We start from the raw sequence: 23008 nt of genomic DNA on the forward strand, positions 1-23008 counted from the left end.
TCCAAGAAATCTTAAGATATGGACACATGGACACATGATGAACCTCATCATTGGAAGCTGCTGGTGGCAAACTTGGAGCAAAGGAAAAGAAATTCTGTGCTTAAAACAAGCCACAATAGATAGATAGATGAATAGATAGATAAAAGTCCACAGAGCCTTCTATTTGTTGATTATCTAATATGTACCAGGCACTTCCAAATATTCATCCTCAGGTATAATCCACACAATCCTGCAACCTGGACTCAGAGAAGTTAAGTAGTTTGCTAAGTATCACACAGCCAGTGATATCAGAGCTGGCATTCAGGTCAAGCACTGCATAACTCCAGAGCCCATATTTTTGCTCCCTAAAATCCTGGCTGCAGTGCACAATGTCACAATGAAGAAAGAACCTTCAGTCTCCTCCCTTAAAGGCTGCCAACTCCACAAGGTCCTCTTCACCCCACATTTCAGGGTTAAGTTTTCCACAGCTCCCGTTGCCATGGCATTAGGAGCTCTTGTCACCATTTGAAAACCCAGAAGAGGAAAATAAGAGGATTCAGCTCTTTGATTCAAGAGCTGACCAGTTCTTTTAAAAGATAAACTCAATCTGGTCCTTGAATCAGGATTAGAAATTGGAGCAGATAATGGCACTTGTAGGCCTTGGAATTATTTAGCTTCTTGCTCCAAGAAGTTCAGCTCACTTTTCAGACATGATCTCATTCTTCTCCACAGGATCTTCCTGGGAGACCAGAACAGAGATGGAGACAGTCCTCCATTGGGTAGAGTGACAGTGGGGCTAGTGACTCCTGCCCTGGTGCCTGAACTCGCTCTCTCTGCTCTCTTCTACTGCCTGGTATGAGAGAGAAGAGTGTGCACTCCTGGCACTGTCACAAGTGAGTGGGAATTTATGTGAGGGCCTTGGTTTAAAAGATCAAGAAACAAATATACTACAAGATCACTAGACTAATTAAAGCTGAAAGGAACAGTTCTGCTCCAAGCCCTGTCCCCCTACCCAGCACCCACCCTCCAGAGAAACAACTTAACAACAACAACAAAAAAAAAAACAGAGCAATTAGGGGACTTGAAGAGATGGAGTTTTGGTGGCCTTTTTCACAGTAGCATGGGCGGGGGCACCTTTCCAACTCTCAGCAAGGAAGGATTTCTACAGTCTCCGCAGGATGCTCAAAAGGGGTTTTGTTATCACTCACTCTCTTGAGTCTTTGGGTTTTCTGCCTGCTGTCATCTAAATGTTTGTGTCCCTCCAAAATTCAGGTGTTGAAATCTAACCCCAATTAGATGGTATTAGGAGGTAGAGCCTTGGGAGGTGACTAGGTCATGAGGGTGGAAGCTTCATGAAGGACATCAGTATCCTTATAAAAGACCACCCAGAGATATGTTCTCCCCTTCCACAATGTGAGGACACAGCCAGAAGGCAACACCTACAGGCCAGAAAGTGAGCCCACATCAGACATCAAATTTACTGCCTTCTCAGGCTCCCCAGCCTCTGAAACTACGAGAAATAAACTTCTGTTGTTTATAAGCTATCTGGTTTATGGTGTTTTGTTACAGAGACCTCAGTGGACTCTGCCTGCCCTTAGAGCGCTGGTCTGGTGGAAAGAACACGCCCTTTGGAATAGGCAGACTTGGGCTTAAATTAGTTTTTCCTCCACTGATTAGTTGTGTGATTTTAGGCAAGTTACTTAATATTCTGTCTCAGAGCTTTTACTTAAAATAAGGTGCTGGAAGATTCCTAGTCCTTGCTTTGTGCCTCGATATTCTAGTGCTTGCATTTGGAACATATCCAACATTCAGCTTTGAATTCCACTTCTCAATTTTACCAAGTTCTCATATTAGAAGCTATGGTTTAAGTCTTGTTGATTGGTCTCAGTGCAGAAGGGATATGCTAGGAGTTCCAGCCTGGCTGAGCCCCTCATGCTGCGGCTTCAGTCGTGAGCTGTTTAGAAACCACCTTGCCTGGCTGGAGCTGAGTCCTGGGAGATGACACCTTGTTTATTGAGTCATCTGTGGATCAGCACTCTCCACTCTCAGCTCAAACTGCAGAGGAAATTTTATTTGGAATCTCCAGCCGACCCAGCCTTGGAGAGCATGTAAACATGCAAGAGACAAATGGTCTAGGAATGCAATTCTAGAACTTCCTAGTCCGTGAGTATACTCAGAACTTAAGCATATAAACACTATGTAGTAAAAATTCATCTACTTACCTGTCTTTTCAGAATCAGTCTCAAAGTCAATAGAGACTGGAGAGCTAAGTAACATTCTAATATTTCAGGAGCTGCCAGTTTTCACACTTACCAGATCCTTCCATGCTCAATGGGCCTGAGTTAAAATCTCTAAGCAAAGGTCGTAGGGATTTGGGGAGAAATGGAGCTGATGGATTTGGGATTTGGGGGTGGCAGAGTTGAAAATGTTCTAAAATTGAATTTGGTAACCATTGTACAGCTTGATGAATACACTGAAAACCCACTGGGTGAGTGACTTGTATGCTACGTTAACTGCATCTCACTAAAGTTCTTGCAGAAGTTCCTAGGCAATCTAGTTCTCAGTTGCCCTATTACATTACGGGGATAATACCTTGCAATATTATAGCAGAGACTGAGCATCCATAACCCAGTACCTGTCACTGATTATAGCAGATGCTCAATTAATAGAATGTCATGTTACCAGAGTAATACTGTTGATGACAGTGATGGCTGTGGAACCATCCCCAAGTACTTCATAAACCCTCTTAATTGATTGCAGCCCAAATTTGTTTCTTCTTTAGATTATTATCTGTGCAGTTAATTTAAGATTTTGACAAGTAATGGCCTAACTTGTGATAAGCTCTTCTATTATTGTCCAAAACAATTATTCACACCTCTCTTCAGCTAATTTTATGGTTAAAAGTAGCTCTTTGATTGTTCATGTCATCTTTCAACTAGACCATGAAATCCCTCTACCCCAAGGCCAGGCAAAGTAGCTCAGTGGGCCTTTCCCAGGCATGCGACTTCTTGACTGAGTCTTACAAGGGATTTGTTGGGAGTATGAAGTATATCTCTTTACAGCTTCTTTTGTTCCTCAATCCTTCCCCATCTTTTCTTTTCTAATTTCCAAAGTATTGATCATCTGTCTACAAGTGTGAAGACCAAGCAGCAATCGGCATGGATTCCTCCACTTTTCACCTCTGTGACTGTACACCAGAGCCAAGAGGAGGAGCTGACTGAGCAGCTTCTAGGGAGATTTGCACACAAAAGTAGAACTGGTACCCTCTCAGTGTGCTCCTTAGAAGAAGGGCAATAAAGGTGGCCCCAAAGAACTCTTCACATACAGAATTCTGAGTCTCAAAACTGACTTCCAAGGAGCAAAAGGGCCTTCCCAACTGACAAAGACCTTCTTCCCTGGTCTTTGACCTTTGTTCTATGTAACTAAAGGACATCCTTCCCACCAAAACAGAAAACCACAAAAATAGGCAAATGCATTACATTAGCAGATAGGCTGGGCACCTAGAAGAAATGGTATGAGCTATGATTAAGAACGAGGGTGAAAATGTGATAAAGTAGGATCCAAAAACTGGCCAACTATGTCTTCTAATTGCTGCCACCTAATGTCACCCCATGTGGCTGAGAATGGCAGGAGTGAGTGAAATACTGTTGGTCTAAGAAGCCCAGTGAATTATTCTGGGGTGCTACTCGTGGGACTCAATACAGGACAAGTTTGCATTGTGTCTTTTACAAATAACTGAGAGCCGTCTCCTGACAAGCAATGGAGTATGTTAGAATGCGTTTTGCTGCAAGTAACAGAAACCCCTGTTCAATCAATAAAGAACTTCATTAGCTCACGTAACAGGAGGGCTGGAAGAAATGCATGTTTCAGAATGAATTGATGTGGTGTCGTGGCAGAGTCACCAAGGACCCAGCTTATTTTCATCCCTCTGTCCTGTCATCCTGTGTGGCTCTCACATCAGACCGGCAGCAACAATTCTCAGCATCTCCTCTGGATCCTTTGCCATCTCCTAGGGATAGGAAAGCCTGCCCCAGAGACCTTCCAGCACTAACCACCAGGGAAGGTGAGAGGCCAGCCTGTCCCCATCAGAACCATGCTGGGGATAAGGTCAGCTTCCACAGGGATGTGGCTGCCTGGGGAACAGAGGATGCATGAACAGAACTGAGACTCCATCAGGAAAGAGGAATGGGACATGAAGTGACTAGGGAGAAGCCACACGGGGCATAATGGGACGAAGGATACAGGCTAACGGCCCGTCTGAGCATAGAGGCAGGAATTACGTCATGGGTAGGCTGAGCAGTGATGGGCTTGCCCTCCCTTCCAGGCAATATGAAGTTGTCTTTTCTAAGTGCTCTAAAGGAAGGTCGAATCACCCAACAGATGTGGCGGCGATGAAGGGAAGTGACATGAGGTAGCTGGGTGGAAACACGTGGCAGTTACACCAACCCACGGGCTTCTGCAACTTTCTGAGACATCTAAGGGCTATTGGGGGTGGGGGAAGAGGACGTGTCACCAGCTGTTTCCAGAAGCACTGTGACTGCCTGCTAAACCAAGGGTGTCAGTGTGAGTGTCCCTCGCTTATTAAGTTAATGGAAGAAAAATGTATTTTTCAGATACAGAAGGGACCAAAGCCAAGTTCACAGGCAACAGCCAACTGAAAGCAGGATGACAAGTTTCCCTTTGAATTGGCCTGGTGCACTCTCTGTGATGGGCTTGATGTGACACTTTCATAGCCCACAGTGACTAGGAAACCAGAAATGCCTTTTCCTTCCCATCAAAGACTTTGTAGGGACTGTTATTTTAAATTGTTGTGTCTTTCACTTTAGTTAACAAAACAATTTCCCTTAAAGTATTCCACTGAAACTTATATAACATTGGCATTTGTTATTAACCCTCTTAATAGTTGATGAAACTGAGACTCGAGGAAGTTAAGTGACCTGCTCAAGATTACACAGTTGGTAAAGAATTGGAAGTTTAACCAAGACGGCCTTTCATAGAGGTAGAATAGCAAGTTTGTCTTTGTTGCATAATTCATGTCATCTCTGAGGCCCTGGAAATTCTTTGAGGTCATCTTCCACCTTCACCTGAACTTGAAATTCCCACTGGAATTTGGAGCTAAGTCATGGAGCTAAGCCATCATGACTTTAATATGTCCCTGACAAGCCAGACACAGTGGCACACACCTGTCATCCCAAGAACTCTGGAGGCTGAGACAGGAGGATCACAAGTCCCAGGCCCACCTAGGCAACTTGGCAAGACCCTGTCTCAAAATACAATTAAAAGGTCCAGAGATGCAGCTCGGTAGTAGAGGGTTTGCCTAGTGTGTGTGAGACCCTGGGTTTAATTCTCAGTACAGGGGAAAAAAAAGAAAATCCAAGGTCCATGTACTGCAAGGAACCTAATTCATGCCCTCCATGTTTTCCCTGAAAGTGAGGGTTATTTAGTTAGCTCCTGCATGGAAATCAGAGAGCCAGGGGTCCCTGCCTTATACCTAGACCTAAAAGAATGAGATTAGTTCTGGGGAGAGAGAAGAGATGCCACAAGATCGCCTCCTCTTTCTGATAGAATGAGGACGGAAGGGCTAAACTGGTGCCCCAGACAGCTGAGGAAGGACTTCAAAGGGAAATTAGTCCTATCCTGAAGGAAAACCCAAAGGCCTCCGAGTGGGACCCCGGGTGCTCCTCCTTAAGACTCGTGTTCCCGTCCTCAGCACAGTTGCCAAGGACGTTGACTCAGACATTGCGAACTCCCCAGCGTCCACAGCCACAGGCAGAGGTCCCGCGGCCTGGGGAGGTCCCTCTGGCGCTGTCTTTGGTGCTGAAGTGGCGCAGCCTGGCGCCAGCACACGCGGAGGCAGCACGGACCCTCCGGCGGCTCCAGGCCCCAGTTCTTGTCAAGTCCTGAAGACCCTAAACCGCGGGCCTCTGCTCCGGCCTCAGGACTGGGACAGAGCACTGTAAATGCCCACCTCTCCCTTCACTCCCCCCACTCACACCAGCTTCTTGAAGGCACAGGAAAGGGATTTTGAAGATTCAAGAACGGTATCCGCTGAACTGCCTGGTCAGATCATCCCACGAAGCCACCTTCTGGGCCTCCTCTCCCTCCGGGAAGCTCTTCTGCGCAGTCTCTGTGCGTTCCCCCCACACTGACCCTCCTCCACGGCTCACTTCCCACGCCCACTCTTGGAAGAAGACCTGGGAGAAGTCCTTAAAAAAAGCCCGTGCGAGATTCCACTTGAGACTTTTGTGCTGTGGAGTGAAATGTCACATTGCCCTCGAGGAAGGAATCTGGGAAGCAACAAAGGAGACGATTCCTCAAGGTTTGTTAATGTCACGGGCATAGGCAGCTTCCCATTGTCCCCACATAGGACCAGAGCTGGTTACTGTCATCCCTGCACAATGTGTAATATTTTAGTGCTATAGAGGGAAAAACACATCTAGCTTATCACCAACCAAGATTAAGTAAGCTTCATCTGAGGAAACACAGGAATGGCCAAGTGTTCCCAATCTAGCTGAGGGCAGGGGTGGTGTAGACCCAACTAATAATTTATAAGCCAAGACTTGAGCCCAGAGACTGCCTGGAAGATCTAAGTGTGGATCTCAAGCAGGAGTTTCTTAGATTAACAAAAGGAAAAATTTTTTAAAAGTTTTGTGGGTTTGTTTTTGTGGTGCTGGGAATTGAACCCAGGGCCTCCTGCATGTGAGACGTGTGCTTTACCATTGAGTTACATGTCCAGCCAAAAGTTCAGGTATTGAGCTAAGAAAGTCAGGATTCCAAATCCAACTCTGTTCACTATGACATGATCTTGGAATACTAATTTTAAAGCTAAGCATGGTGGTGCATGCCTCTAATTCCAGCTACTTGGGTCTCTGAAGCAGGAGGATTGCAAGTTTGAGGCCAGTCTGACTAACTTAGACCCTGTCTCACAATAAAAAAATCAGAAGGGTTGAGGATGTGCTCAGTGATGAGAGTTTGCCCAGTATGTGTGAGGCCCTACCCCACACACAAAATAAACATTTAAACGTTCTTCTTTTTCTCCATCTATATAATGAGAACAATAAGAATACCAGATCTTCTGAGTTATTTTCTAGATGGACTGAGAGAATATGAAAACATGCTTTGAAAATTGCAAAGCATCATTAAATAAAAACTTACCTTTTTCTGACTGAGTGACAGTGTCTTAAGCTCCTGTGTAAGTGCCCTGAGGGCAGGGTGGGTCCTTCTGGCTGGTTACAGTGCTGAGCACAGCATCCTGTTCCTGCAAATGGGCAGCAAGGGCATTCAGATTCCCAAAGAGCCTTGACTTGGGGAAGAAGAAAAGACAATGTTTGTCCTCAGTGGCCAAGTCTACCCGAGCCCCCTGGGGTGCAGGGCTGCGAGGTGCAATGGAAAAAAGACAGCTTTCACGGGAGGAGTTGGCCTGCAGTGTGAGCTCCAGATGGAGTTTCAGCTGGAAGCATACAGCAGCAGCTGAGCTCAAAGAAATCACTGAAGTTTTCTGGACCTCCTCTCTGGCTGGTAGATGAGATGCATCAGAGAGAAAATGGAGGACAGGTGGTGCAGGCAGAAGGGAAAGGAAATGGGATGAGGAGAAGCACAGGAGAGGTCAGGATGCAGGGTCACATTCCAAATCTTTTGCTTGGGTGGAAATTTTCAACTAATACAACTGCCACTGGATATCAGTATGTCTTTATGAAGAGAGTTTTTAGAACAAAGATAACTGCAGATTATTAAAGTTGGATGAGACCTTTAAAGTGATCTAGTCCAACATCTTCATTTTACAGATAAGATGAGGGCCAAGAGAAGTGAAGTTCAAAGTCAAAAAAAGCGTCCCCTTCATATACTGCCTCTCATATGTGGAAGCTAAAAAGGAAAAGAAAGGTGCGGGGGAGGGATCTCATGAAAATCAAAGGGAGATCAGTAGAGTAGAGGAAGGGGCCGGGGAGGGGGGAGAGGAGGGAAAGGGGGGTGCTGGGGATGATATTGGCCAAATTATATTGTTATGTTGTATGCATGCAGGATATGTAACAAGGAATTACACCATTGTGTTCAACTATAATACACCAATTTTTAAAAATAAGGGGAACAAAGAGAGTGAAGAAACAGAACTAGGATTCAGGTCTGAGTCTCAGGTCAGTTTGTCTCTCACAGTTTAATAACGGAATAAAGGAAAGATTTGAGCTAGTGTGACAAATAGGTACAACTCAGAGACTTAAGAATGAAAAAGAGTTCTCCTTCTCACATTTATGTGACAGTCACAATAAGAGTAGCACATGGGCTGGAGTCTCTGGGAAATGGACTGACAGGAGTCTTGCCTGCCTGGGGTTTACAGGGGAGTGCCTCTGGGGAGAGGAGTTGTTACCGTTGCAACAGAAGCTTAGGCTAATAACCACAGAGAGCTCCAAAGTCCCTCTAGAGGTGTTCAAAATTGAGGCATGAGAGCCAGGCCTTTTGACCTAACACTGACCAGGCAATGGAAGTGGGCTGTTCCTGTAGTAGGTGGTGGGACTTCAGGTGAGGCAGCTCTTTTTGAACAAGAGTAATTCTGGAAAGAATTCAAATGTGAACCATTATCAGCCACGTTACCAGAAGCTGGGAGCATGAGTGCTGCAGAACTGAAGGGGAGGCCTGAGTAGCCCACCACAGCGTCCACTACAGTGGTGCAGGCTCTGGGTGGGAGGGGGACAGGAGCCTCACTCCACGTGGTCATTCAGGAATCCAATCACTGTTCAACCCTCCCTTAGAGAATCATCATCATCCACACATCCAGAAGTGGATCCTTATCAAGGACAGGTTTATGTCATGGGAAGGAGAAAGACAGCATGGCGGGTGGGCACACCAGTATCATCATGAGCAGGGCTGGAAATGGTTCCAATCCTTGACAATAGTTCAGGCACATGGCCGCACTTCATGGCCAAGGAAGCTGGGGACTGTGAGTGGGGACCAGCCACAATCTACTATGAGAGAACATGCTAGGGATGAAGGTCCTGAACTGTCATTTACTTTTCATTAAATATATGTTTTAAATGCTCTTGGTGTTTTATTCCCGCCCGCCCCCACCAGAGCTGGATAACACACGAGCCTTCTTCAGCCTCTTTGGCCCTATTATTTTTTTCTGAAGCCAAATTTACTCCAGAATCACTCCCTCTTCAACAGTGGTCAAGCAAGATTGCTCTCTGGAGTGGGATCTTTCTTACTGCTCTAGGAGTAGCCCAGAAAACTATTAAAGAGATTTATGGACCATTGTTCCATTCTAGAGAAATCTTGGGTTCTAGAGTTTCTGTAGCCCAGCAAAATATGCAGGGCAGAACGAGTCAGTATCTCCACCTCACCAGGGTGTCACCCCAGGGTCAGCTACAGAGATGTCCTGTGAAGCTTAGCTTGGCGTATGTCACAATTTGTGAATGTGCCATCTCTCTCTCTGTCCCAGAGTCATCTAGTCATAAGCACATCTCTTCTGGCTCAACACCCTCCTTGTTTTACATAAAAACCCTGAGACCTATCCACCATAGAAGAAAAAATGAAGTTTTCAGGACCCAGGTCTGGGGATACATCTTGGTGGTATAGCGCTTTCCTAGCACACACAAGGTCCTGGGTTTGATCTCAGTACTGCAAAAATTTTAAAGGATGCAGGGAAGGACTTCTGCATATGCTGTTCTACATGTTAGAACTGTTCTGATTGTCTCAGTTTTCTGCAGCTGAACAAAGCTGTCTGTGTTTGTAATGAAGAAGCATTTCTTACTCCTCCCACTTATAATCTGTAGCTTTCTCTAGAACAGACCATTAGAAACTGAACATCTCTTGGATAATTTCCTGGGCTACCTCCATAGCAGGTGCAAAACACCCCTATCCAGAGAGCAGTCTGGCTTAACCACAGCCCTGGAGGGGTGATCCTCTCTGGGGTAAATCTGGCTCCAGGGACAATAATAAATTAGAAAAATCTCAAGGAGCACACATTATCCAGCTCCAAGCCCCAGAGGCTTCTTCCTCTGGGACCTCTATTCCATAGATGAGGAATTAGAAGCCACACTCAGGATGGTCCTAACAGTCATGCAGGGCTATCACTGGAGTCAGCAAAGTCTAGGTATGACCATGTGACCTGCCTACCTGGTCCTCCACTGCAATCACAAACTCGAACTAACCAGGCCTGTTCTCCGTGTGAGCACCCAGGAAATCAATCCCTTGTGAAAAAGTATTCAGAGCTCCTTAGAGCATTAGGTGAGCAAAGCTCTACACATGAAGAAATTCTCTGAATCAGCATCCTCATTTTTGTTTAGTCAGGTTTTGGGTTTGTTTTTTTGTTTTTGTTTTTTTTATTGTAGCTTACAAAGCACATTTACCTCCATTAACTCAGTGGTTTCCAAAAAGGGTGCAGGCAGATATCCCAGGGGATTGGCAGAACCATCCACTGAAGGGCAGGAAAGAAAATACCAGAGCTTCTATATTATCTTAATATTTAATACGTGAGTTAACAGTGATGACTTGATGACATTTTTTTCCTGTGTATAGAACCCAGGTGCCACTCACCCCTCACCCGAGGGAAGAGCGAGGGTTCCCAGATGGGGAAGAGCAGCAGGAGTTCCAGAGTGTGCAGCCTGGTCCGATTAAACCAACCCCCACCCCCTCATGAAGTGGACACTTGGCTTAGAAGATGCCTGCAAAGAAATCCAAATGGAAGTGGACAGTAATGACTCAGCAACAGCAGGAGAAGGCAGAACCAACCCAGCCATTCCTAGGAAAAGCTCTTCACAACCATGTTATTTCAAGATCAAAAAAATGAGGATCTATTCAGACCCAACACTAAGTTGGCCAAAAGTTGTTTTTGAAATGATCACCATTGTTTGCAGTATGACTTAACGTGCACTGTCATTAATAATGAACCTTCTCTAAGTGCATATGATGACTAATAGCCTAAGTGTGGGATATAATTTATAAATGCATGCTATGTGCATTGGAGGTGCACACTCAAAAAATTGTACTGATAGGAAGCAGAGTTGGAAAGGTTTAGAGATCATGGTCATAAGTCATCTAAGTGATTCATCCTGATCACCCTAGAAATGGTATTATCTTACAGATGAAAAAACTGAAACTCAAGATGGCATTAATGTCCAGAGATCACCAGCATTAATGTTCATGTGGAAGCAAAGACTGGCCAGCAGTGAAACTGGCACCCCAAAAGCCGGGTGAGCATTCAGGGAGGCATCTGTGGAAATTAAAATGCAAGCTCCACCCCCAAAGCTAATGAGTCTTAGGCTCTGCCCCATTCTGTTCCCAAAAGATTATGCCAGGAAAACACTAAAAGCATAGCTCTTCCCATCAAGCTGAAGGATGTTGCCCTGGACCCTAAGCCCACAGAGACATCACCCTTGAAGGAAAAAGTCATTTGCCCTGGGATGCTTTAAAGACCCTGTCACCATCGCCATCAACAAACACAAATGTCACCTTAGTGAATATGCTGAAACAGGAAGCAGACTCACAATCTCAGATGATTAGATCTGACTGCACAAAAGGGGTCTGGTCTTGGCAAGAGCCAAGGTTTCTCAAATTCATCCCTTTGCAGGTGGCAATGTTTAAAGTAACCCCCACCCCTCCAACACACACACACACACACACACACACACACACACACGATAACACTCAGTGGGAGGAACTAGCTGTTTGAAGAATGGAAACCCATTTCCCTCTGCAGCGATCCAGTCTGTCTCCCAAAGCTCAGAAATGTGCTGTGCTCAGCGATTCCGAGCGGCTGCAGCATCCGGGGTAGAAAAAGGCAGGGGCGGCTGCTGCTGCGGCCGCGGCTCAGGGTCTAGGGGGTGGGAGTCAGATTTCACCTTTTCTATCTCATCTGGCAGCAGAAGCACCGACTCACAAGGAGGATGAGGATGTAGTCCAGAGGCTGCTGGGCTATGTCACTCTGAAGGTGGTGAGTAACATGCTATTCGCTGGGGCTTCAGGTGTGCGGGCTCTGTCCCTGAGTGGGGATTCTAGATCTTGGATGATGTGTGTGTGTGTGTGTGTGTGTGTGTGTACGAGTACTCTTGAGCACATATATGGGCACTTATATTTTCACTGAGCATCACTACTTGCAAAGCTGTGAGTGCAATAAATAGAACATAGTGTTTTCAAGCTGGAGGGAGTTAGAGAAATCATGCATCCCAAACTGTTTCACAGAAGAGGATTCTGAGGTTCAGAGAGGTGAAGCCCTGAGATTACAGAGCTACTAAAAGACCAGTTCTAGAACACAGTGTCCTGATTCCTAGCACAAAATTCTTCCCATTGCTCTATACGGATTTACAGTGACTCCCTCTACTTCCAGTGATCCATATGCTGGCATGAGATAGAAATCTCCTGCCGCAGTGCGAATGTCACTGAGATGCATCTTGTTTTTTCCAGTAAACATGGGAAGCCATTTTTAAGGTATTGCAACCCAGGGCACAGCAGCACAACAGGAGCTCGTGTTTGCCATAAACTGCTCCAGTCAACGGCTACCTCTTCCCCTGAGGTTATTCTTGGGGTCAGTCACACTGCACAGAGAATCTTCCTAGCAGAGTCAAGTGGGCCATGGCTGGGGCTGGAGAGCATGCTCCATCAATAATATCCCCCTTTGACTTTGGAAGAAATATGTGCTGAACACCAACTGTGCCAGGCATGGTGCAAGACACCACGGTGTTCTTTATCTCACTTAATACTCGCTGCAGCTTCCCAAAGCACTGCTATCCCTGCCAGAGCAGTCAGGAGACTGGGACTGGATAAGGTTAAAAAGTACAAGCTCTTTTGAGTCTTTAAAACATTCCTAGTTTCCCCAAGAATCATGGTTTTAAAAGAGTCATTTTCTATTTGATTCCCTCACCAGTATGCTCTTTGCCTCCAGAATGGAAGGGAATGTTCTCTCCTTAATGAAAAACAATTATCTAAACATTCTGGACCAAATGTGCAGAGAAGATGACACTGAGCATACACAGCCCTGGACTCTCAGTTAGGCCTTGCAAGGGCCTTTGGGGTTTCTTGGGTTTCTCTCTTCCTTTCTTGGGATCTGTTTCAAGCAAAGATTATACAATATGCTTCAGGAACTTGGCTTCTGAAACTATCTCTAGTCCTAACCGTGCGCTCCAGAGTCAGCCACTTGACTTCCATGGGTCTCAGTCTCCTCACTGATAAACTGACAACTAAGATTAAATGATCTCTGTCCATGCTCTGAGCTCTGAAATGTCTGTGTACACGTCCATTCATGCCCTGCTCCAGTGTTTCTGGAGTTCCTGTGGCATCCAGATGCAGTGATGGTGGGGGAGGGAACCGTTTTCAAACCTGAAGGGGTTATTTGCCAACAGTGAAAGTTCTCGCCAAGCACCATCGATACTGTCCAGCACACTTTAATCTTAATTCAGATCCTTGAGATCTGAAAGGGAACTTATTCTGTGTCCCTCTCCCAACTCTAAGTGATTTGGCCTATCTTTCCTCTTGCTCTTTTCTTAACTTTTATTGAGTGCATCCTCAACAAACCACAGTGCCAGGAACTGTGCTAAGCAGCTTTCATGCATAACGTCATTCTGTCCTGACAATAATCCCATTCAGTAGATAATATGATTAGCCCTGACTGACAGATGAAGAAACTGGCAACTTGACCAAAATGGCGCCGTTAAAAAATAATGGGGACACAGCTTCTATTTGAGATGATGGGAAAGTCCTGGCAATGGAGAGTGGAGGTGGCTGCATTGTGAGCATACTTAATGACACTGAATTGTACAACTTAAAATGGTTAATTTGATGTTATGAATGTTTTACCACAATAAAAAATAAAACTAGTTGGGAACTTAAGCCCAGGTAGCACCCAACTTCAAAAACCAATTACCTCATCCACTGCTACCACAGACAAGACTCAGAAATAGAGTGGCTGCCTCTCCATCAACCAAGGGCTCAGAGGAGGGCTGACAATGTATTATTTTTGTTTGTTTTGTTTCTTAGCCACAAAATCAGAAAGTTCCTCTTTGAGCCAAAGGCCATCAGTAGCCTATATAGAGTGCTTGCCAAAGTCGAGAAGAGTCAGGAGACACTTTGACCTTCCTTCCCCCACTTCTCTCCCTAACTTCAGGCTGCAGCTCTGTCTGCAAACCCAATTCCACTTCAGACCTTAGGTATTGGGTGGCCACTCTGTGATCTCACATTGTGGTGGCAGAGATGAGAGTTTCTGCCTCAAAAGGCTTGACAATCTAGCAAAACATACAACTAAGTGCAAAAGAAGACGAATATTGAACAGAATTGCTAAGCACCAGTGCTAGCTGCAAAGTCAAGGCTGATGGATGAAACACTGTCCTGCCCACTGCAGGACTGAGAACCGGGGACTCGTACCACCCCTGATAGGGCCTTTGGAGCCAGACAACGATTTGCTGGGAGAGAAGGGTGCCTGCAGTGGCGCAGGTTTCTCATCAGTGAAATAGTCATGAGCCTGTGCTAGGCAGGGTCAGAATCTAAGTCCCACCTCCTTCCTCACCAAACTTTTTTCCTTCCTTGGTCTTTCTTTGCTAACATAGCATTCATGATACGACTATCAGTTCTCCTCTAAGTATTACTATAGCTGGATGACCAAGTTTTGATATGTAGTATTTTGATGTTAATTAATAATTTACAATGTGACTTCTTTTTGAATTAAGAATTATTAGAAATGGGGTTTTTTTGACTGTGGGGAGAAAGTGTGTGAATTTTGAGAGGGAAGAGGGGCTGATGATTTTCACTAAATTTTACTGCTGTCAAATGACACAGTATGTATGACATCACATCTGAGCATTTGTTGAGACTTCGTTTGTGGATAGGACATAATCAAGTTTCACAAACATCCCACGTATATGCAAAAAGAAAGTGATTTTTCTTATGATTGATAAGAGGTTTTCCAAACTTGTCTGTTGGAATGAGCTTGACCGTGGTGTTCTTCCAATACCCCATGGCATTTCCAATTTTTTTAAATCAACTACCAAAAGAAGAACACGAAGATGTCTTCTTGTGTTTCCCTTTGTCACTTCTCCCTAAAGGTGCTGCGTTGCTGTTGTCTGGCTTTGTCTTGCCTCCTGCTTTTCTGTTGTGAAGCTCTGCTGGGGGCGAGCCCCTTTAGGATTGTCCCTCCATTGTTCTTGGTGCACCGGCCCTCTTGATCAGCAGCAGCGCTTTTATTTTATTTGACATGAACAAGCAGCACCAGTTTTCTTTTGGTTAGTATTTCATGTCACCACTATTCCCATCCTTTTTGTTTCCTGTTTTTTATGCCCTTCTTGTAAACAATTTATAGCTAGATTTTATTTCGGGTCCAGCTATATTTATTTCCTTCAACCTCTACTACGCAATCATAATAATATTCTTACATCTTATCTAAAAGTTTTAGGTATTAATTTCCAGAAGCTATTCTGATTTCTTATTACCAGGAAGGAAGGTCCTTGGACCCTGTTAATTAAGATTTATAAGGATATTTTTTTATAACAGTCTCTTCCCTAGGATGTTAAAAATTGGACCTTCCTCTCAGTGGGTCTGTTTTGTTCCGTCACATCAAAGAAGCCCTTAATTTAACCTTGTCTCTCCCAGACATCCCCAAAGAAGTTCACATCCACAGCCAAATTCTTCAGTTTCTCCACTTATAATCCATCATACTGGAAATGAATCAATGCTAAGGTGAATACTGAAGGGAGTTACCTCCTTGAAAACAGACCTTGAAGTTTGAGGCTCAGGTCTCCAAAAGAAAGAAAATTCCTTAGGTCTTCCAAAAAAAAAAAAAGAAAGAAAGAAAGAAAAGTGGTTACAATTGGCCCTCAGAACATTGGGGACTTTCCCTAGGTCTCATCAAGAACAATTATACCTATGGCCCTCCTTGCCAAGAGCTTTCTTTTTCTTCTTCCTCTTCCTTCTTTGCTTTCTATCTTTCTTCTTTGTAAAAATGTCTTTAGCAAATATTTATTGAGCACATACTACAACATGGCCATCAGTTAAGTGCTTTATACATGGTGTCATTGTATCCTGACAGTGACTCTATACCATAGGTATAACGTTGTCCTTCTGAAAAAGAACTTCTAAAAGTTTGAGGTCCTTCCAGAGCTGGGCTGTGGCCTAGGAGAGAAGAAAGTAAAGAAATCTCCCAACAGAAAATCCACCCCCTCCCCCTCTGACTTCCTCCACAGTGTGCAACATTTAGTCTTTGACTTCAGGCCACGTGATAAGCTTCTGTCCTTGGGCAGGCAAGGAAGGGAATGTCACTCTCTGGTCTCTGAGCACACCATATGCAATGGGCCCAAGACTGCTGGCCAGTTGGGAGGGCAAAGTCCCCCCCACCCACCTGCTCCAGCTCCTTTCCATGGGAAGATTCGAGGGTTCTGGAATTCAGGAGGTGGTGAGAGCTACACGGCTCCCTATTCCTTAGGTGCCTGATGCAATCCTTGCAATGCCTGTTCAGGATAACCTAACCCTTCCTCAGGCAGCACCTCTGCTCAGGCTGGAGCCGGCCGTGAACCACACAGCAAGGCCTGGGGAACAAAATCACATGGCACCCAAGTTTATCTGCTGGCTCCCGACCTTCTCTTTTTTGTGGGGAGTGGAGGGGCTGACAGGAGCAGTGGTCCTCAGAGCTCATCCTGGTCCCTCTTTTGGAGAAAAGGCAAAAGGGCTGAGAAACACAAAACTGCCTTTCACTGGATGTTCTCTCAGTTAACACTGGCTCTGCAATGCCAGCAAGACCAGCATCCCCATGCCGCGTGGGGAAAACTGGCAGAGTCACCGAGTAGGTAGGTGCTGGAGCTGGGATAGGCTCACATCTGTCTTGGCCCCAAGGCCCATGACTGCTCTCCTATAGGGGTGTCCCGTATAGTGGAAAAGGACAAGGAACTCATTCTCAAGCAGCATCCAGTCTCCTACAAGCACCCATGGCTCACCTGCCTACAAGTTCCCAGAATGTTGTTCACTGATGATTAAGCCTTTTAAAAATTCCTTTAAGAGAACAGCATCTTTGGCTGGGGTTGTGGCTCAGTGGTAGAGCACTTGCCTTACACATGTGAGACACTGGGTTCGATCCTCAGCATCACAAAAAAATAAACAAAATAAAGGTATTTTGTCCATCTATAACTAAGAGAGAGAGAGACAACAGCATCTTGAGGTGCCAGTTGCTAAGTTGAGATGTTGCTCTCCCATATGAGGAATCAGGAGGGGGTCTCAGAAGGTGGGGGCAGAGGAGAAAACAAAGAGAAGGTGGGGGCAGTGGGTGAGGGAGTGGAAAGAGCCTCTGCCCTCCATTTATCAGAGAGGGAGGGATTAAACCTTCGGGGTGGAAAGTGACTTGTCCAATGTCATGATCTGGAGCAAACCCAGAACTAGAACTTAGGCCCTTGCCTCCCCAGCTGTAGCCCCACACCACAGAGCATTTCGCCAGCACAGTGGCTCACTTTATTAGACAGGGAGCTTTCCTGGTAATACCGTGGCTGCTGACATATGACTAGTAAGGAATTTGAAGTGAAATGCCATCTTTTCCTGTCCTAGGGCAGCTCAACAGATTAAAAATACGTATTGGGGCTGGGAGTGTAACTCAGTGGTGCAGTGTGTGATTAGCATGCCACAGGCCCTGGGTTCAATCCCCAGCACCCAAAACAATAAAAATAAAAGCAGTCATTAACAGAGAAACAAACCCCATCAGAGCACAATCCCCATCCGTCTTTTTTATTTGCCTGTACCTTGTCTATCATTTGCTTCAGTCATTCATTTCATTTTATATCATGTAGTGTCAGCTCAGGGGTAGCTGACCAGGCACCGAAAACAGGGTGCATCTCTGCCAAGCAGGGGGTCTTGCCTCATCAGCCCTGCTGCAGAGTTAGACTGATGCAGGAGCTCACCCAGAAGCAAGTGCAAGTATATTCACCTTGATTTACAGCCTGCCACCCTCAGAATTTCCCCGGGCACTCTGCACCCAAACAGGCTGCTAAATTCTCAGTTTGCTGACACCCCTCCCCTTCCCCACCCCAGGTGGCGGAATGCTGTGACTGTTGTTAAGATGCTGTTTAAATGCAGAACGTTATTATCACTATATATCACTGCGATCGGCTTTCTGGGTCGTTCCGAGGATGTCAGAATGATGCAAGCCAACATTTTTATTATTTAGGATACAGTATACTAAGTTTATGTTGATTACCCTGAGTATCATCTTTGAAAGATAACTAGCATTAGAGTGTTGATAATGCTCCACTTTTGCAATCATATTTGCATAGTGTACAACACAGTTTAGCAGAAAAAATGATCTTAAGTGGTGTTTTTCATCTGCTCTGTCAGCCTCGCCCTGCCCGCCTCAACTGGGTGCATGCGGCAGGACAAACACAGTTTTTTTTTATATTGGTTTTACATTATATAATGTTATTCGTGTTCCTTCTGGAAGGCTGCAGTACGGACTTATAACAGAAAAAGCAGAGTCTCTGGGGCTGGCCAGACCTGGATTCCGATTCCAGTTGGGACACTGGAGAAAGTCACTTAACCATTAGGCAAAGCAAGCACCGCTTTGTAAAACGAGGCTATCCTGGCTGTGAGATTACAGATCCTAAAGAAAAACCTGTAACTAGCACCGTGCCTGGCCCAGGGCTGCAGTGCAGAGACGCCCTTTGTCTTCCGCACCGTGTTCTGAGATGCCCACTTACTGCAATTTGAAATTCAAGACTGCAAGGAAACCCACATTCCCCGCACTGTACTTCCAGCCGACAATCTTTTGGCCCCCAGCAGTGTTATATATGCAGATAATCTGTTTGATGCTGCCGAACACAGAAGGGACACTGATTTTATTTTATGTACAATAGTTAGATGTCTCCCGAGTGCCGGCTACTGGGAAATAAATATTCTAGATTTCATCTATTCATTCATTCATTACAAACAAGCTATCCTCCAAATGACCCCCCTCCTTCTCCCTTTTTCCCTGTACCTTTTTACTTTTTTTTTTTCTTACAACCCCCTAGGCTTAGTACAGTCTTTTTGCCCAATTGGATGCTATTTTTCATTTTTGTCTTGTCACCACCTAATGTCCAAATTTATTTAAATCATCCTCAGACACAAACCTACAAGATATGAATCACATTTGAGGTTTTTTTCTTTCTGACTTGTCAGCTGTCTCACTTATGATTGACAAGATTTCCATTTCAAGTCATTTCTACTAATTCTGCTTCAAATCTGTATATTTAATGAACACACAAATTGGCACCTCGTTATCAGTCAGGGCCATTTTTCCAAGTGTAATGCACTGATTTTATAATTTGTCGTGCATGGTGGCTGCCTTAAAATGAAATTCAAAGAAAGCGTTGTCCTGTTTGTAGTCAAACCATATCTGGCACATGAATACAATCATTAGACCCTCCCTATGGTCTTCTCCTTTATGCATATGAACAGTTTTTATGTTACCATCAGACCCTTAAACACAAACAAGGCTTTTCTCTTCCTAAAGGTATGTTGAATTGTACAACTCTGCACAAAGACAGAAAGAAAAACAGAGTTTGCCTGCACCGAAAAACAGTCCCAGCTCTCCAATGCAAACACAATCTGACACATGCTAAAAATTGCCTGAAGCACTGGTGAGTTATAGTTCTTCTCCCTGGGGCAGATAATTCATTAGGAAATAGCCTCATGCCCTATGTAACAATTGAACAAAAATATTTACGTTCGGTAATATCAGATGATAAGGGTAGCAGGGTTTCTTTTGGAGAGAGGGGGAGGGGAGGCCTGCTGTGGATGCCCATCATAAGCATTGCAAATGAATCATTAGCCTTCATCCTGCAATCTAGGTCAGGATGGGAGCTGAAGGGAGGGCTTTTAAATCTGCTATGTGGCTCAAGTTGAATCTGCTTATGTGGAGGCCCGGCAGGCAGTTCTACTGACCCGAGCATCCTAAGGAGAATGGAGAGATGCTTTCACCTGATACGGGACCACCATGCCTGACCCTCAAGAGGTTGTCCTTTCAGGTGAACCATTTAAACACATGACTTTCTCTAAGCCTTCCCTGTTCTCATTTTCAGGCCTCGGTGTCTACTAGCTAGAAATCTTCCACACCCAGGAACATGTGGATTCTTTTTTAAAATAATGATAATAGGGGCTGAGGTTTGGCTCAGTGGTAGAGCGCTCACCTGGCACACGCAAGGCCCTGGGTTCAATCCTCAGTACCACATAAAAAAATGAATAAATAAAGTAAACAGCAGATTGAATAAATGTATAAAATAATAATAATAATAGAATCATATACTCTTGGTGTGGGAAGGACTTGAGAAAGAAGATATGAAATAAGAAGGAAAGTGCCTTCCTTGTTCAAAGTCAAACAAGTGTCCTACGCCCTGCCACAGTTTTTCTTTTGGCTTTTTTTTTTTAAGATTCTTTTTTGGTACAATATAAATAATTTATTAAATAACGAAGTTACAAAACAAATTGCTGTGGCAACTGCCTCCTGGTAAACCGTCCGAGAATCTTGCCACATGCCTCTCAGCCTTGCCCCCAAAATGACTGTGAAAAGGACACAGTATTTCCCATAGCTCTGACTTAGGCTGCGCTTCTTCCTCAAAATCTCCTGGGCTCCTTTTAATGTGATTATTCTATGAACATGTCGTGGCTCTTAATTCACTTGGTCAAGGGCTCTGACACTTTCATGTGGCTGTCTTCCAACCATCCCCACCCCAGGACACAGGAGGCTCACGGGGTGCTTGCCTTAATAGGTTCTGAAATATTCTAAACTAGAAAAATTAGAAAAATTTGGATTTCAAGATTCATCCTAAGCTAAAAACTAAATGAACTTGACCAGGTAGGCTTTTTTTTTTTTCAGTACATATTTTATTTTATCTTTAACTGACATGTAATAATTGTACCTATTTATGGGGCAAAGTATAATAATTTGATGCACATATACAATATGTAATGATCAAATCAGAGAGAATAGCATTTTCATGTCCTCAAAATTTATCATTCCTATGTGTTGGGAAACTTAGGACTCTTCTAGATATTTTGGAAAATATTATTAATTTCTGTAGACTATAGTTAACCCTAGGCTATTTCTTATGCTTGCCAAAATCATAAGAAAACTTTTAAAGCTCAAATATGATATAAGAAAAAAACATATAGCAAGAAGTGAAAAGACTCAGAATTTGTTCTTATCTGCCTCTGAATTTGCTCTAAGCCGTCCTCATGACATCTAGAAGCAATTTTTCTATCACTCCAGGCCTTGCTTTCCTCTTTTTTTATAAGTAAAAGAGAGGATCACATGGTCCCTGGGTTCCATCATTAGCTATGCCATCCAGATAACACTTCTGAAATTGTTTTGTTCATTTTTTGGAACAGCACGGCAACTGCGGAACTATCTGCAGTTATTTCCAAAGACCTGATCTGACATTCAGGGAACACAGGAACACTTCCGCATCTGCTGCATATATATCAAGCTTTCAGATGAGATAGTTTCACTATTGAAATAATTTTCCAAAACAGTCAGTGTTCCCTGACTTTGAAAGGAGAGCTAGCTTGGAGATCTAACTAGTATTTCCCCTCATTTCACTGCCTACATTGATTTGTGAGGGCCGTCTCTCCCCAACCCCATCTCAAAAACATTGTAAAGGCCTGAAGAGGACAAGGACTATGTGTATACACAGATACATTAGTAAGAACGACCCAATTCTTATCTGCTCCAGTATTTCAGTAGGAACCAAGTTTTGCATTCTGCAAGTGGAAGGTGATAGAATTTTCTATTTCAGGACACCTTTTAAAAAAAAAAAAAACAAGGAGCCCATTTAAAAGTGCTGCAGAATGTTATTTTGATTTCAGCCTCAGGATGAACCACTCCTCCTGAATGCAAACACAGGAAAGACTGCGTTAGAGGAGCCACCATCATATTAAAAATTAAATCCAGCAGCATTTTGTAATGGGCTCTCCTTTTTAAGCCCGGCTTCATCTTCTCACCATGGAAATTGCAGTCTGATGGCTGTTTTTTATGGTTAACACTAAGGCATCCATCGGCTGAGGTCAGAACCCTGCTTCTCTGAACAGGGAACCACAAATGTCACCAACACATGGTACGCTTGGCAAATAATATATTTCTCTCCAATCCCCTTTCTCTTCAGTTTGCCTAATGTCATACATGTGGTAAACTGGAGAGTTTATTTCTCAGGTCTTCCTTCCTTCCTTTGGTGGGACCAGCAGGAGGCATGCAATTGACAATGAATTCAAAAGTGCACTTCTTTTGATTGTTGTCTTTATTTTAACCTCCAAGAAGAGAGAGATTTAACTCAGCCTTCACCCCAGGCTAAGCTAATACTTAGGTCATGTCTGAGCTCTCTGGGGAACCCCGGCTTTATCCCATCCGAGGGGCAGTGGTGTCTTTTCAGCGAGCAGTACAGCTGTCCAGCCATATGGGCCCCAAACAGCCCAGTCAATCGGATTTGGGGAGGTTTTACAATGTAATTTCTTAACGTGTTAGTATTTGGGGTGAGAATGATCAGGAGCATAGACAGCTCTTAAGCCCAAGGGTTTAGGTTTTAAGAAGCCATCACAAATGTCCCAGCATACGATCAGACTGGTGAAAAACAGATATAAAATCTGTGACTGGGGGAGGGGCTAGGACCCCTGACCCCCTGGTTGGAGAAAGCCCCAGGGGTATGCTCTAACTATTAATTCAGCATCAGCTGTTCCCCCCACCACCACCTTTTCAGTTTTAACCCAGGGCTCATCATTTAAGGCGTTCCCACTCAGGCCTGTGAGCCTGTTACAAAACCATCCCTCTGCTCCCCTCCCCCCCTGCCGCAAGATGAGAGAGCAAATATCCTGCAATGCAGCAACGCGCAGGAGGGACTGCATGGAAACCATCCTCAAGCTAAACAAAACCAGGCCTTTAAGAAAACCCAGCAAAGGGCAGCCGCCCTTTAGGTCCCACTGTCCTTCAGTCCAGACCAACTGGAACTCAGCCCCATCCCTCCCTCGACGTAGCAGGGGTTCAGAAGCTAGCTGCGGAAGGAATGCTTGGTAAACAAAAACAAATAATCCTAAAACCCTTATCAAAATGGTG

At 44.6% G+C, this 23008-nt stretch overlaps 1 long non-coding RNA gene across 1 annotated transcript; it reads left to right on the top strand.

The window, feature by feature from the left end:
- The first annotated feature begins 11304 nt into the window (after nt 1-11304).
- Nucleotides 11305-21710, top strand: LOC125616376. The gene is made up of 2 exons (XR_007347002.1): nt 11305-11902; nt 19421-21710. It is a non-coding gene; the product is annotated as an uncharacterized LOC125616376 (long non-coding RNA).
- Nucleotides 21711-23008: the final 1298 nt, after the last annotated feature.

This window comes from Marmota marmota, unplaced genomic scaffold, assembly GCF_001458135.2.
Source record: "Marmota marmota marmota unplaced genomic scaffold, marMar, whole genome shotgun sequence".
Taxonomy (NCBI): domain Eukaryota; kingdom Metazoa; phylum Chordata; class Mammalia; order Rodentia; family Sciuridae; genus Marmota; species Marmota marmota.